This window comes from Phalaenopsis equestris, unplaced genomic scaffold (assembly GCF_001263595.1).
Source record: "Phalaenopsis equestris unplaced genomic scaffold, ASM126359v1 Scaffold000761, whole genome shotgun sequence".
NCBI lineage: Eukaryota > Viridiplantae > Streptophyta > Magnoliopsida > Asparagales > Orchidaceae > Phalaenopsis > Phalaenopsis equestris.
In genome coordinates, this window is record NW_018165201.1 from 3470368 (window position 1) to 3486643 (window position 16276).

Here is a 16276-nt window from a genome sequence, read left to right on the forward strand (position 1 = left end):
ATGCTGATCCTCTCTGCCAAGTGCCAACAGTTAATCTTTTAAATTTAGCGCAAATTGCAAAAAAATTTCTAAATCCACCCAATTCTATGTATTTACACTCTTGACCTTTAAAAAGTTTAATTTTTACATTTATCTCACCCAATTCTTTCATGCCACATAAAAAATACTACCATTTCAACATTTAAAAAGTAAAATTTATGTTTTTCATGCAAGAATAAGTTTCCGTTTGGGCAGCTTATAAGGCGGGCGGCGTTTTGAAAACGTCGTCGTACTGTTTGGTTCGCACGTTTCATCAACTTATTCACTAAATGCGGGTCGCGTTTCAAGATAAGCAGCTTATACTGAAACACACAAGCTGCCCCAAACGGACCCTAAGATTGTATATAGGTAAAAACTGAAGTCTAGGATATAGATATGTAAATACATAAGAATTGATTGGTATGTATGTAAATCTCCCTTTATGTGATAAATATTTATAAACTAAATCAATGAATTCATTTGAACGGATTGTCAAGCTATGTATTAGATGTATAAAGAAGTGAGTTGTGATTGGGCTAAAACATTATTTATTGGTTTTGAGAGAGCTTGTAAGTTAACTCGACTCACTTACAATCGTAGCTAATGTTTTAAAAATTGGCACGAACATTGAGCTACAAGAATGAGAGATTCAAAGTTCAAGGATTTTGTTGAGACTGAATTGAGAGTTTGCCAGGATGACGAAATAAATATTAAAATTATTTAATATGACTTGAATAACATAATGATCATTGAATAATAATATTTTGTTAATGCAATATATAGTATTTAATTTAAGATGTTTTACTTTTGAATTTTTTAATATGATTTTTTATCAAAATTTTTTAGCATGATTTTTTTATTATTTTAATGTTTAACTTTTATCTTTTTATTTATGGCATCTAATCAAAATAAAAAATTCAAAATTTGATCAATAGTATACCCAATTGGGCCCTTTAGTTAAGAGTTGGTTAATAATCAATTTTGTGCAAAAGCAATTTTAGAACTATATCAAATTGTCAAATAAGACAAATTAGAAAAATTGAGTCTGTTTGTGCAACTGCAACAGTTTGAATAATCAGCTTAGTTATTAAAGAAGAAACTGTTATTCAAAAAACTGTAGTGGATTATTATTTTTTTTTCCTTAAAAGTCTGATCGTAGCTTTTAAGCAGTCACCGTAGGTAGTCAGATCTGGTTAGAAATCACAATTTTCAACTACAACTTTTTGAAAATGCAGACAAATTTTAGTTTTACCAAACTGAAAAAACGTTGATTCGCCACCACACGACCGCCCAAAAGCATCTTGAATCAGTTATTCTAATTAGTATAGTGTAAATGTCAACATTATACCCACAATTTGAGTTGACTTGAACTCAACTCAATCATTTGTCGCGAGGCTTTAGATTAAAACAAGAAGTTAAGTTCATCAACATGCTCACCTCAATGAATAGCTTACCAAGCTCCATAGTGCTACCAAACTTAAATAATTTATTAAAATTTCATGCTATCATTATTAGGATTCCATTCCTATCTATTTAGTAATCATTTATTCATCATTATCAAATTAATTAAATGCCTCTTTATAGTTATGAGGATATTTACCAAGCATAACATCTTCAATTGTAGTGAAAGCATAAACAATCAAATCAGCCTCAATAATCACCATACATCCATGCTAGTTTAATTTTTATCCATAGGACATTGTTGTGGCCCCAATGGTGGCATTGAGAAGCTACAATCCCTATTGACCAAAATCAACTTAAAAAATCATATTCGATTATATTCTCATCTCAATCCGAACATCTATTTATCTATCATATTGAGTTCTTGGTCAATATTACTAGAGCTTGTAGCAAGAGTTTTATTTTTTTAATTCATTTCATCATGTGCCGAAAGGTTCTGTGCTCGAAACTCGCAAATATAAAATACATAAAAAATGATAAATGAATTACCATAATTTTTTCTCTCTTTTCTCTTTATATGTGCCAATTCAGGTCAGCAGGTCGGACTTGTGTCCAACTTGAAAATAAACTAACCTAAATACGATCAATTGAAACCTGACCCGAAAAAATAAACGTGTCGATAAATAAGACTCGAAACCGTGGTTGACCTGCTCACCTGAACCCGATAAGAAACTTCATGTCCACTCAGGTCATATTTGAGATTTCAGGTTCAAACCAAACTCAACCAAAATAATAAACGAATCAAACTCTCAAACCTAAATTCAACTAAAAAAATATTAGAATAAACTTTAATCCGAAACTTTCAAATTAAATCTGAAGCGTGTTGGTCTCTTCTCTCATGAATTTATTTTATTAAATCATTGGGATAGTCATTCATGATATGCTACTTAGCTTTTATTTATTTATTTATTCATATATTTATTTCCCATTATCATTATTATTATTTTGCTAGTGAAAGATTAATCAAATAGATTGATTGCAATAGCACATTTGTGTGAAGCTATACATAAAAATATAAAATACAACAATGCTAGTTTAATAAAAATATATTAAATGTAAGCTAAAATAAAATAAAACTATATTATGTAAAATAAGTAGAGAGAGAGAATAGACAATTGACTGGTCACATGGCCGCCTTTTGTCTCAGCCTTTGTCGGCTTTCTAGGTCTTTGACGACGGGACAAAAAGATTCGGTGCGCTTTTACGTTAATAACCATGTAATTTTTCTTATTTATACACATACCCACATTTTGCCGTTTTTCTCTCGCGAAACTACCTTCGATTGCTTCTCGTGGTTCGATCCTGGCCGTCCCATATTTTCTTGATTAAGTTAAGTCGTTTAATCTTAAATTTAATTAAACTATTAAGTTAAATAAGTTAGATACACTTTCAGGTGATATCGCAGTTTTGAGTGTTTGAATAGCATGTGTTGAAATCTGTGATTTTTTATCAGTCTCGGATGCGTTGCGGCGATGCACAGCAGCGGAGCGTCGCGACAATGCATCGCGGTGTGGCTTTGCGACGGAGTAATTTATCGAGGAAATAAAATTCTCTGCAGTTCCGTGGACATAGACAAATTTATCGAACCATATAAATCTGTGTGTCGCTCAAGTGTTTTTCTGCGTGCAATTTTACTCGTTCAATTTTTTTGCTTTATTGTCGTCGTTTTTCACAACATTTACCTATAGCGGACATGATTGGATATGGATGTTTGATCGGACCATAAATATGTCAGCTTTTGAGTTCATATGATCGTTTAATAGACGATCCAATACTTCTAAATGTGATTTAATGAATTGATGTGGGTTTGATCAAATCTGGATTGAACTGATTTTGGTGTCATTGGATACGACTCGTTGAGACAGCTAGTTTGATTATAAAATTATTGAAAAAAGTGGCATAAATTATCTTGAAATTAAATTTGGAAGTTCCTTAATAAAAAAATGTGTCAATTTGTGTTAGATAAAAAAATTGTTGACAGCACATCACTCATTGATTTATTTATCTAACATCTAAATTTTAATTTTTTATATTATTTTACATGGCATAAAAAATTATAATATCTTAATTAAAAAAATTAGATGCATATTTTCAAGAAAAAATAGGATGACACGTGTATAAAAATTAAAATTTTTGTCTTAAATAAGTGTTTTAAATATAAGTTATTAAAACTTACATTTTTAAGTGAATTTAAAAATTTTAATCAAATATTGGTCAAAATATTATAATCATATTTATTCAAATAATTTTCCTCTAATTATCTGAAAAAAAAAATATTCAAATTTGTATTTGGACACTGAAAAAATGATTTAATAATAGCCATACAAATTTTAAGCATTTAAGTATCTAATTTTAAATTTTGATATTTATATTTTTTAATAGCTTTATGACTAGAGGTGTAAACGAGTCGAACACGAGATGAGCCTTGGACTCGTTTATATTTCGAGCTCAAAAAGTGTGTTCGTGTTCGCCTCGTTTGCTTAACGAGCCGAACGCAAGTCCCGACCACGAGCCGTTCACAAACAAATAGTCGTTTTAACAACCCTAATCACGTAGCCATGAGATTTAAGGATTGGGGAATAAAACATCATTTGAATCTAATTTAATAATTTGTATTCTATTTTCTTAATTAATAATTTAAATTAATTATAAATCTTTGTAGCCTTTTGGTCAATTAAAATTTTTAAAAATACTACTCATCATGTATAATTGATGAGTAGTATTTCGTGTGTGTGTGTGTGTGTGTAATTGATGAGTAGTATTTCGAGTCAAAACGAGTCAAACATGACATAACAAATCTTTATTCGTGTTCAGCTCATTAATTTAACAAACGAGTCGAACACAATTTTCTTAACGAGTCGAACACGAGTTGTTCGTGAATAACGAGCAGTTTTGACAGCCCTATTTATGACAAAAAAATTTATACCTGAAATTGTGTATTTCACATTTTTAAAATTAATAATTTAAAAGGTGGAATTTATATACACCGCACAATTTTTTTGTGGCATAATCAGCTCATGATATATGTCCAAAATGTTGTTCTTATATAAAGAACTTTGAAAGTATTATATCTCCAAGCCCCCTTTAATTTTATAATTTAGGGGATTTACATATATACCGCTCATTTTTTATGTATTTACATAAATTAAAACTAAAATTTGGATTTTATACCATGTCATCTAAATCTTAGCCATCCTATAAAAAATAACACAAATTTTAATTTTTACAATGTGAATATATTTTTTTTTCCATGCGTAGATGTATACATTAAAGTTTACCTAAACACATAAGAATTGAGTCGTTCGTATTTATGTTTGTAAATATTTCTTATAATTTCGTTAACATTTTTATAGTTTTAACCAAAAACTGTAAACATGTTATCGAATCCTTGTGATTATGTCAATTTTATATGATTTTATTAGTCTTTGCGTCGTGCTGCTCGTTGTGACTCTTTGGTCAGCATCTACGTTGTCAGTTCTAAATCTCCTAGAATCATGAGTTCGAGCCCGCCTATTGCTGGATCAAGTGGTTGGACACATGAGGTTTGTTGGAAGGTTCGTATCATAGCCATGACCAATCTTAAAAAAAATAAATAAATAAATAAATATTTGAGTCATTTAACGTATTACATTATATAATTTAAACTTATCTGATTTCTTTTGTTAAAGAGAAAATATTACATGCATTACATGTTGTCTACTTACCAACTATGTATTATGACACATATTTTATAATGCCAATTTTTTAATATATACTCACAATCAATTATATGCAATGACAAACCTCTAACACAATTCTTATGTATTTACATATCTTACATCATTTATTTGATATTTACATTTATATCATATTTGTGCTATCAATCTATGCATAGAAATGTGCATTTAAGAAGATAATAAAAAATTGTGAATTGCAATGGATATGTAAATACATAAGAATTGTGTGATGCGTATGTAAATGACCCTAAAACATACTTCTTCTCATGACATATTAGGCATTGTCATTCATTATATCAAAATTATCTCATGAATGACAATATTAAATATCAATATAATTTCTTACATGTGTGGGGAGAATCTAAAAAGGGGGAATCTAGGGCACAAGCCTCCTCATGAGTAGATATGTCCTATTAGATTATGGGTCATTTACATACATATCACTCAATTTTTATTTATTTACATGTCTAAGACATAAGCTCATATTTTTACATTAAAATCACCCAAAAAAATTCACAACACATAAAAAAAAACACTAGTATTTTAACTTTTAAAATGTGCAATACACCTTTTAATGTATAAATAAGGTGGCATTTATCTAAACCTTGAAGTTTGTATGTTAGGTTTGTAATTATTGGAATTGTGTGGAGTGTATGCAAATCCTAACTTATTTAGTTGGATGACTTGGAAGGTTGCTTCTTGAATTCAAATATATCATGGCTGAAGAATAGAGCCGGATTCAGGAAAAAGCAGAAAGGGAAGGAGGAGGAGAGAAAGAGATAGAGGGTTGAATCGTAAGGAGGCAATGAGGAGTGGGAGATTATACAAATTCGGTTACAAGTGAGTGAGAAGAAGAGCAAGCTCTTTATATGTAGGGGAGAGAGAGAAACCCGAGGGACATCTGTTGCATGCCAAGAGGTCATTTGTTTATAAAGAATAAATAGGAGAGAGGGAGATTATATATATGCCAGTGTTTAAAGGAGAGTAATGAGGGTTTTTTTGGTCATTTTCTTCCTTGGATTGGTCCTTTTAGATCTTCTAGATATTGGACTTGTTGGTGTCAAGTGGCCGACCCAGGAGGGCTGATGACTAGAGGCGGCAATGTGGTTGGCTCATGAAAGTCGACCAGTTTAAAAGTGGCAGACCCAAGTTAGGTCTATCGATTCAAGGTTTGGCTGACCAAGATGGTCCACCAGTGGGGAGGTCGGTGGACGGTTAAGTAATTCTTCGGATGGCCGGTTCCAATGGCTGGCCCGACATCTCAGTGGTCCCAAACGCATATTCGACAGTGGCAATCCTTTAAGCTCAGCTAGGGGTTTTTTTTAATGTTGTACACGAAGCCCTCGAGTTTTTCACTTCTTGGAGGAGAAACTAAGATAAGAATGAAAAATTAATTATTACAGAAAACACCATTTCGTAAGCCTCTAATTTGACATATACTTTTAACAATGCTCCAGTTAGCCTTTAGTGAATAATTTTTTTTTGTATAATAAATAATCAGCTAGAGTCCATATTTTTTGAAAGTTGAACAAGCTTTCTTTTTAGATTTTTAGAAAAAAAAAAAATTCCCTACTCAAGTTCGCTCCTTGCCCATCTCTCTCACCCTTGTCAAAGCACGACCTCCGACAGAACTCACCTTATGTCAGATCTTAGTCAGTATTGTCGATCCTTCTGATTGGTTACAAATGAGACTCGCTAGTGAAATGATTTGTGATGTAATCTTCATGGATCTTGTCGCTTCGGGGCAAGAAACCGCCTCCACAGCTTCTTCTGAATCGAGCTTTGAGTTGGATTTTTTAGGATTTCATGAGATCCAATGAGGGATTTTTTTTTTACTCATCCAGAAGGAGAGACCCAAATTAGAAGAGAAAAAACTTGGAAAAGAGAGACTCAAATCAAAAGAGAAAAATCTTGAAATGCTCGTTCGAGATGATAGACTTAAATGAAGAGATCTTTGATTTGCTTATCAAAAAAGAGAGATTTAAATGAGAGAAATTTTAGAGTGCTCATCATTGAGGAGGAGCTTAAAGAGCGAGGGAGTTTTTTTTTTTCTCTTTTGCATCACTTTATCATTTGTCATTCTTTTTCTTCTCTTTCTTTATTTTTAAAAAGAAAAAGTTAGGAAAAGATGCTTATTTTTTTGGTTTTTTTCTCGAGAATCTTTTTTTTCTTTTTTTCTTTTTTTCACATTTGTTTTTTCATCTCTATACTTTATGTCATATCATTTTTTTGTCACTTTCTTCTTGTGTTTTCATATCTTTTCTCATTCATCTTATTATTCTTTCATTTTTTTCTTATTATTATTATTATTTTTTATGTTTCTTTGTTTTGGTGACTTCATTCTACCGCATCTTTTATAATGTTGAATCAAAACTTATCATTTAGATCATACCCAAGTAAAATATTCAAATTCTAGGAGAAGGAGAATGAGAGGGAGAGAAAAAGATAGAGTTGTCCCGTCAGGAGGCACATAGAGGTATTCCCCAGGCTTTGCTTCCCTCTTATTCCATACAAGTTCACGTACAAGTGAGGGAGAATAGGAGCAAGATCACTTCATAAGAGGGAGAGAGAGAGAGAGAGAGAGAGAGAGAGCCTAAGGGACATATTTTACATGCAGATGTGTCCTCTATTTTTAAATAAATAAAGAGGGTAAATAGTGATTACATTTATGTCTCTCTTTAAATGGGAGCATTGATTGTTTTTTTTTCTTGTTTTGATTGATACTCTTGGAACTTCTCGCTGTTAAAATCGTCGACGTCGAGTGCCCGGCCCAGGTGGCCGAATGGTTGGAGATGGTCGGCCAAAGTGGTCTAATGTAGTTGGCTCGAGTAGACCGACCAGTTTGAAGGTGGCCCGTTCAAATTTTGGGCAGGCGGTTGGGAGGTGGCCGATCTAAGGATGGCCAATTGGTTTAAGGTTTGGTCAACTGGTATAAGGTTTGGCCGGCCCATAGTAGCCGCCCAATTAGGAGGGTGGCTGACCCAAATGGTTGGTCGGTTGGGAGCAAGCCGACCCGAGATTGGGTGGCCATGGGTTGGTCGGGCGGCAAGTGTGGCGGCCGACCCTAGGTTGGCAGTTGGCTAATTATTCAAATGGCCAATTCAAGTTGCTGGTTTTGACATCTCTGTGGTCCTGGCTCGTCTCTGACGGCGGCGATCCTTCGAGCTCAGCTTGGGTCCTGTTTTTAAGCTACACATTGTTGAACCCCACTTTAATTTATGACTTTAGAATAGTATTTATAAAAAAGAATACATAAAAAGATTGATAGCTTGTGTATAGAGGTATAAATTACAAACTCATAAGTATTATGGTACAAAAAGGACAATAGAAATAATGTTGGCTCAAAAATACTGATTTTCTTTACTAACAACTAGCATGACTTAAATGGAGTTTAGGTCAATAAACTTGATTGTATTATTACCCAGACAGAATAAATTATTTGATTTTTTTTCCAACTTATACATCCATTTAAAATAAGCATATTTTATTTTATGATCAAAATATGTTGAACTTAAATTGACAGTCCCGGATGGGACACACGTCAAGAAATCAATCCCAACGAGCGCAAAGAGCTACAATTGACACATGGTGAATGATCCAGTCGATAAAACTGAGAAAGTCAACCAAATTAATGACGAACGACTCAACAGCCTCGGAGCAAGTGAAACCGTGGTTTGATGAAAATAAATGTTCGGTCACAGTAAATGTAATCTTGACGGCTGTCTCTACCTACTGAAAATATAGAATTTCAAAGGTATCATCGACATTTAACAGTTTTATTTTATATTTAATATATTATATGAATACTAACATATAAATTGAGACTTTTTTTCACGAAAGTAGATTGCTTACGCTTCGAAGGCCCTCAAACTCCTCTTTTATTTTCCTCTCTCTCTCTCTCTCTCTCTCTCTCTCTCTCTCTCTCTCTCTCTATATCCTTCTATCCTTTTTAAGATGGATACCTTCAATGTGAATGAGAGCCAAAGCTGGTTTCAACATTTATGAAAAAGCACATAATGTGCAAGATAGAATGTTGCATAATCACTCCAAGTAGATACATCAAATAAATGAATACATTATGAAACCTAAATGATATAATTGATGCTATTTAATTAGAATCTACATATAAGACAATAAAAATCATTGATTCTTCATTGTCCTATCACCATCAATAATTGATGTATGGTAGCATCAATTACCACAATTAGATCAAAATATATTTGTTTTATTAAATGCATAATATGCTCTATTAAAATAATAAATGAGTCGACCATATATATTTTCTAGCAACTCCGCAGGTGTCTTTAACCATGAAGTCTCAAGTTCACAACTTGTCGTGTGAAGCCGGCGATGCCGAGAACGGGAGAGCGGTGAAGAATAACGGGAGCTGCTCTGCGAATCGGTCCTGGTCGGTGAGGCGAGATGGCGAGGAGGGCCGGAAGAAGAACGGGCAACGAGGGCGGGAAGAAGAACGGGCGTGGGATTCGGTCTGGGTCAAGGAGGAAGAACGGGCGGCGACGAGGGCGAAACGATGGTTTTTTTGCAAGGGCAAAAAGATCCTTTTCGGAGATGAAAAAGCTATGCCGTGGGGTGATTCCCGCTTCCCGCTTTTCTCCGGCTTTAGCTTCGCTCTGCCGCGATGCTGCCAGCCAAACAACATTTTTTCGCGATTGGGGACCGCAAAGCCGTAAAAAAATGCTCCCAAAAGGACCCTTAATATATACGAGCGAATCATAAATTCAACCATACCATAATAAGCAATTATCATATTATCATAAACAAAATTAATAGAAAAAAATAACCACATTAAAAATATAAATAAGAAATCTAAATTTAATAAAAACTGACTATTAGTTATTTTCATAGAATATTGAATAAAAAATAAATATATAAATGATCAAAAAAATAAATTTTTTATTCATAACTGCTTTGCAAAGTGAATGAATATTTCAATTTATGCAAATACAAAAGTTACATTATTATCCTGAAAAAATATTACATAAGTACTCCTCACGTAGAGTTACATGCGGAGTCCAACAAAATTATGTCGTTGAGGTGATGACCCGACAACACAAGTTCTCCTCGTGTTATTCAAGTATTATTGTATATTACTCATGTGTTATTGTATGTTATTCAGGTGTTATGTTATGAGAATATTTCTGATGTTATAATAATAAAATAATACTTTAATAATACTTGAATAACACATAATAACACATGAATAACACACAATAACACTTGAATAACATGAGGAGAATATTTTTTCGGGTTATCGGACCGATCACCTTCACGATGTAATTTCATTGGAGTTCGTACCTAACTCTAAGTGCGGAGTCATGATGTAATATTTTTTATATTATCCTTAATCGCTAAGTAACGGAAATCTCGCTGGGAGGGGTGCATAAATATCAAATATTAAAAGGTGCGTCTTAAAAAAAAAAGAAAAAAATTTCCATTAATAATAAAAAAATAGGAAACTGCAGGAATATCGGGCAGCTCGATGGGCTACAAGCACAGAGGTATTTTTGTCGCTTTGGGAACGGGCAGGCAAATATACCCTCGTAATTTTCAACATCCACCAAAACCATTTTACTAATGACAGTATTATATATATATATATTTAATTTAGAGCTTTGAGACCCGAAAAAAATATTACATCAGGACTCTGCAAGTATCCACACGTAAAGTTACGTGCGGAGTACAATAAAATTAGACCATTGAGATGATCGGCCCGATAACACAAAAAATAATTCCCTCGTGTTATTCATGTGTTATTGTGTGTTTTTTAGATCTTATTCAAGTATTATTGACTGTTATTGTGTTATTATAATACATTGTGTTATTATAATTTATTATAATACCGGGAATATTCTCAGAATACAATAACACCTGAATAATATATAATAACACCTGAATAATACATAATAACACTTGAATAATACGAGAAGAATATTTTTTTGCGCTAACGGGCCGATCACCTTTCATCACGTATTTCTAAGTGTGAAATCCTGATGTAATATTTTTTTCAAGAGCCGATTACTCTTTTGTTTTTTAGATTTTAGCCTCCTCGGGTAAATAAAAGGATTCCTGCATATGACAATTGACGTAAATTATTTTGTTTAAAGTAAAGCCTTGCGTTGGACTCGTTTATTACACATGATGATGGCCATTCTTCTTTTGTTTTAAGTGGATTGGGCTTCATGACTCGGTTTTTGGTGATGTTCTTGAGTTGTTCAAGTCTAAAACTTATCAATATTTTTTGTAATTGGAAATTTCATTTGTAAAAATGAAAATTTCAAATATAAATAAATCAATTATATATATAATGTATGTATGTATGTATGTATGTATTGATAAAATTGTTTGAAAGCGGAGCTACAACACTGCAATTTTTACTACCACATGCTTGATTTACGCCCGATATTTCATCTCAAAATGCGTCACACACATCTGCAACATCTAAATTTGTGCATGAAACATAATCCTTAAATAACTCAAAATAATAAATTGCACGTATATCAAGTATTTTGAACACTCTCAATTTCATCATACATCATTTGTCAAGCAAACTCAATAACAACAAATTTCATTATTGGGTTCGCAACAACACCAAAACCCATAAAAAAATTACAAGCAATTATCAAATTTATCTTTTACATTTCCGGTCATACACATAATAAAATTACATAATAAATTTCATAATAAATATCTCACTGGACAACTATAATATCTATAAATTTCATTAATCTTGCCTCTATAACATTCATAAAACTAACAATGCTACAAATTTTCTCAACCACATATTTTGTACTCTTAATTCAATTATTCATCCTTAAATTCAATATATATGCACAATAACACACATGAGGTAATTCTCATAGAAAAATAATTTTTTTTCAAACTCATAAGCAATTCTGTGATAACTTTATGACTCGATCATTACTTGAAGCATTATCGACTCATAGAGTGAATACTTTATTTTCAAGAACCACTCACTGAACGATTTATAAAAAAAAATGAATAACTTCAGAAGCCGTATGTAGAAAAGATGGATATAAGAGACTAAAAATTTATATTACAATCTAAAACTTGAGTCAACATAATGTGTATCGATTATTATATATGATATTCTTTGATTTTAACAAATCTTTAATATAGTTTACTTGTTTGATATTTTTTTAACATAATTTTCAATTATATTTTCTCTTTCTCATAAGCACTAGCAGTTGTTCTCGACTATTTTAAAAAAACATGTCATCATAAATTTCAAAATTAAATTAAATCCCAATGACTTCAATTGAAGAATGTTTCTCATTAATCAAAATAAAATGTGTTATTGATGCACAAAAAATATATGCATTTTTAGACCCATATTTATACTTTTTTTTTTGTGATATTGCACTTTAATAGAAGATATTTTTTTGTTTTATAACATGTTGATGGATTTTAGTACTTGGAGCAAAAATGAAGCAAAAAAAGATGAATTTGGAATCAAAATGGAGAATTTTAAAAAATGTTCAGTGTCGACGGTGCCAGACTAAGCGCCAACGACGCCGTTTGACAGAGACTCAAAATTAATTAAATGACCTCTGGCGCCGACGGCATTAGTGTATGTGCAGACCCTGTTTCTAGAAGATTCGACAAATTTAGATGTTTTTTTAAGAGTTTTTTGATGCACCTATTGGAGAACCGACCTAGACTCTATTTGGAGCCGAAATTTGATCAGAACCCCCCCACCATTCACACCATTTTGAGTTCTTCCACTCATTTCAGTTTTCCTCTTCACACACCTACATTCCACGTCATTCCACTTCATTAGTTAGTTATTATTTTTATAAGTTTGAGTTTTTGGGTGAGTTTGAGTATCAATTCTTCTCTAATAAGTGTTGGAGAGGAAGAGAAATGAGAGATTTTTTTCTTCTTACATTTCCTAAAAGAGGGTACAAGGGATTTGTTTTGAGAAAGAGTTTCAGATAAGTATTGTTTGTTTATTATTGTTGTATGAACTTTCTTTTATATATAAAATTTATGTTTTGTTGTATCTTTCTCATGAAGTCTGAGTATATTTTCTTTATCTTTCTCCCTACTTTGAGATATGGTGAAATGAAGAGATGATTTGGAGGTGTCAAAGTTAAAATTTAAAATAAATTGTGATAGTTTTTAAACTCCGTTCTTAATTTACTTTTCGATCTGACCAATTGAATTGTTAATATATATTGTGAAATATATGATCCAGGAAATGGAGTATGAGTTATATAACATAGTGAGAATCATATTTAAGTCCGTGAAGGAGTGTTTCGTTCATTGAATTAAATGCAAATAAATAGAGAAATATACTTTGTTGGGTGTAGAGTTAGAGATTTCTGGAGTGACTGACTAAAAATCCCCAATTCGATCTTAGAGTTTAAAAACTAAAGCGAGAGTCAACCTTCAGGGGAAGGGAAGTAGAAGCTTTGGAGTGGGAGCCATTATCCTCCTAGCCTAGCCACATATTTAGGGACTAGACCTAAGATTAGCCAATGATTTTCTATAACACAGAATCAGGGTAGAGAATTAAAATTGTTTCTATCTAGAACAATACAAATTTAAACCATTTATCTCATCTCATTTCACCAAAAATCTCATTGTAGTGGGAAATATTTTTTTTTTCATATAAAAAATCTTCACCATATAAACATACTTTAGTAGTTATTGTTTTAAACTCTGTATTTAAGTTTTGCTAGCAGTTAATTCAGTAGTTTTGTTAGTATCTTACACATTCAAAATTAGTGACGGTAATTTTGTTTGATTTATGTGAATTTCCTAGTTAATTCATTATTTCAAATTTAAACATTCCCCATGTGATCGATATTTGGGACTTAAACAGAAAGTCTTTTATTACTTAATAACAATACATATACTTGCGTAAAATCTCAATCTTAAGAGCTTAACGTTATTATTACTAAAATAACACATCAAGTTTTTTTGCACCGTTTTAAAGCAGAGTCAACTTTATAAATTTTACACAATTATATTCAACCTGATCAATTATCATCTCTCGCACTTTTGAGTTGTCATACTTAAGAGTTCTAAAATTTAGCCCCTATTAATTTGTTCCAAATGAACTTTTATATATATTTGTTATTGTACAAATCATAACCACACATCGATCTAATTGTCTTATAAATTATGTAGTTGCATCAACATTTCTCTTAATAATTTTTTTTTAAATGACAAAATTCATTCTTCTTTTGACTATCACGAAGAGTAGCTCTTTAAACTCCTCACAAATCACTGAAGTTTTATTTATCTTTTTGTCTTAATTGGGTTTTCATGAGTAATATCTTCTTCATCAATAACTTCATTTTCTCATACAATGTTATTATCATTCAAATTAATGTTGTCAACTTTATTAATAATATATTATTCAACAATCATGTTCTCATGCTCTGTACTCAATATCCCATTTTTTATCTGTAGTTGTTATAACTAATAAAAGTAGAAAATTACAATTCCCAACTCTCTATCATCCACCATAAATAATAAGATAGCAAAAGTAAAATGATTTGCAGCATTATAACTAAATCTTCATAAATCATGAACTATAAAAACAAGGGAGTTTGTCGCATATCATTGTTTAACAATAAAATTTAGAGGAATGCCTTAGATTTATGGCCCGTTTGGGGGCGCTTATTGGGAGCGCCTCCCTATTTGTTTAAGGTGTTCGCACCTGCGTAAGGATCCCGCACTGCGTCCACGTTGGTTAATTGCTATATGTCGCTCGACGCTGTCCGAGCCCCGCGTCCCGTGTTACCCATCTGCGTTGCCCTGGGGAATTCCGGAGGTGCCCTCCATCTCCCTTGCCTTTTCCCTCGCTGGTTTAGGGTTCTGATTCGTCGCCCTAGAGGAGATTGAACATTCTTCATTTGCATTTTCTTTCCTGATCATCAGGTATTCTTTCGATTACGCCATATGCAACAAGATCATAAAATTAGTTAACACAATCTTAGATTTAATAAGGATCCTAATAATATTACAACAGGAGCATACCCAAAAAAAGGGACTACTAATCTTATACATTCTTCTGATCAAATACAATAAATCTCATCATGTAAATGAGTCGCAACCCGAGTTCAATAATAGCATAATAAGAAATGAAGTTGGCTAAAATTGCGAGAGATTTGATACAACATAAAAAACTCCTTTTAAAGCATTCAAGAAGCAAAACAAATAAAATGCTTACATGACGATCGTGAATTATGTCGGAGATCATTTTATATGAATGAGATATGAGAGAAACAACAGAGTCAATAGATGAGAGACATCGAGAAAAGAAGGAGACTCGTGAAAAGCTTAGGGACAGGGTTGTCAAAGACTTGAAAAGGGTTTCAAATTTTACATGCAACACATCCCATCATTCACTAAATCATGCGACAATGATATTTTTGAGCCGCTCGATAAGCCCACATGTAGTGTCACTCGAAACTTGAACTTAAGCTCGATGAACAATTGAGTTTGATTTTTGGCTCGAGCTGGAGCTCGAGGCACAGGCTCGCGAGCCTGTAATCGAGCCGAGTCTAAGTTGGCTCATGAGTCGGCTTCACTCACTCGTAACCTTACGAAGGACCGATAACTAAATTATAATAGTGGGCATGCCCATTTCGAGTAAACTCAGCCAACCGAACAGATTCACTAACTCAAAACCAATTAAACTCAGCTGATCGGCCTAGAGAGTAATCAAAAGATGAGCTCATAAATGTAAAATATGAGAAATATGCAGCACAATGCCCTTCAAAATATGGGCACAAATATATCATCATCATATTTTACTCACTTCACTATAATGGTTTAGCTCATTTTTATGAACAAGCCGATATGTAGATGACATATTACTCTTTACTTTTTTTTTGTCTCTACATCTTCTTATTTACACTTAAATTCTCTAGCCTCGATTTACAGATAAATCATGACTCAATATAATTATCACCATCTTTTTAAAAGAAAGAAATACATCTTTTAATACATAATTTTATTACATCAAAATAATATAAATATACATATATTTTTTTAAATAGATTGATCGATGGTCTAAAATCACCGAT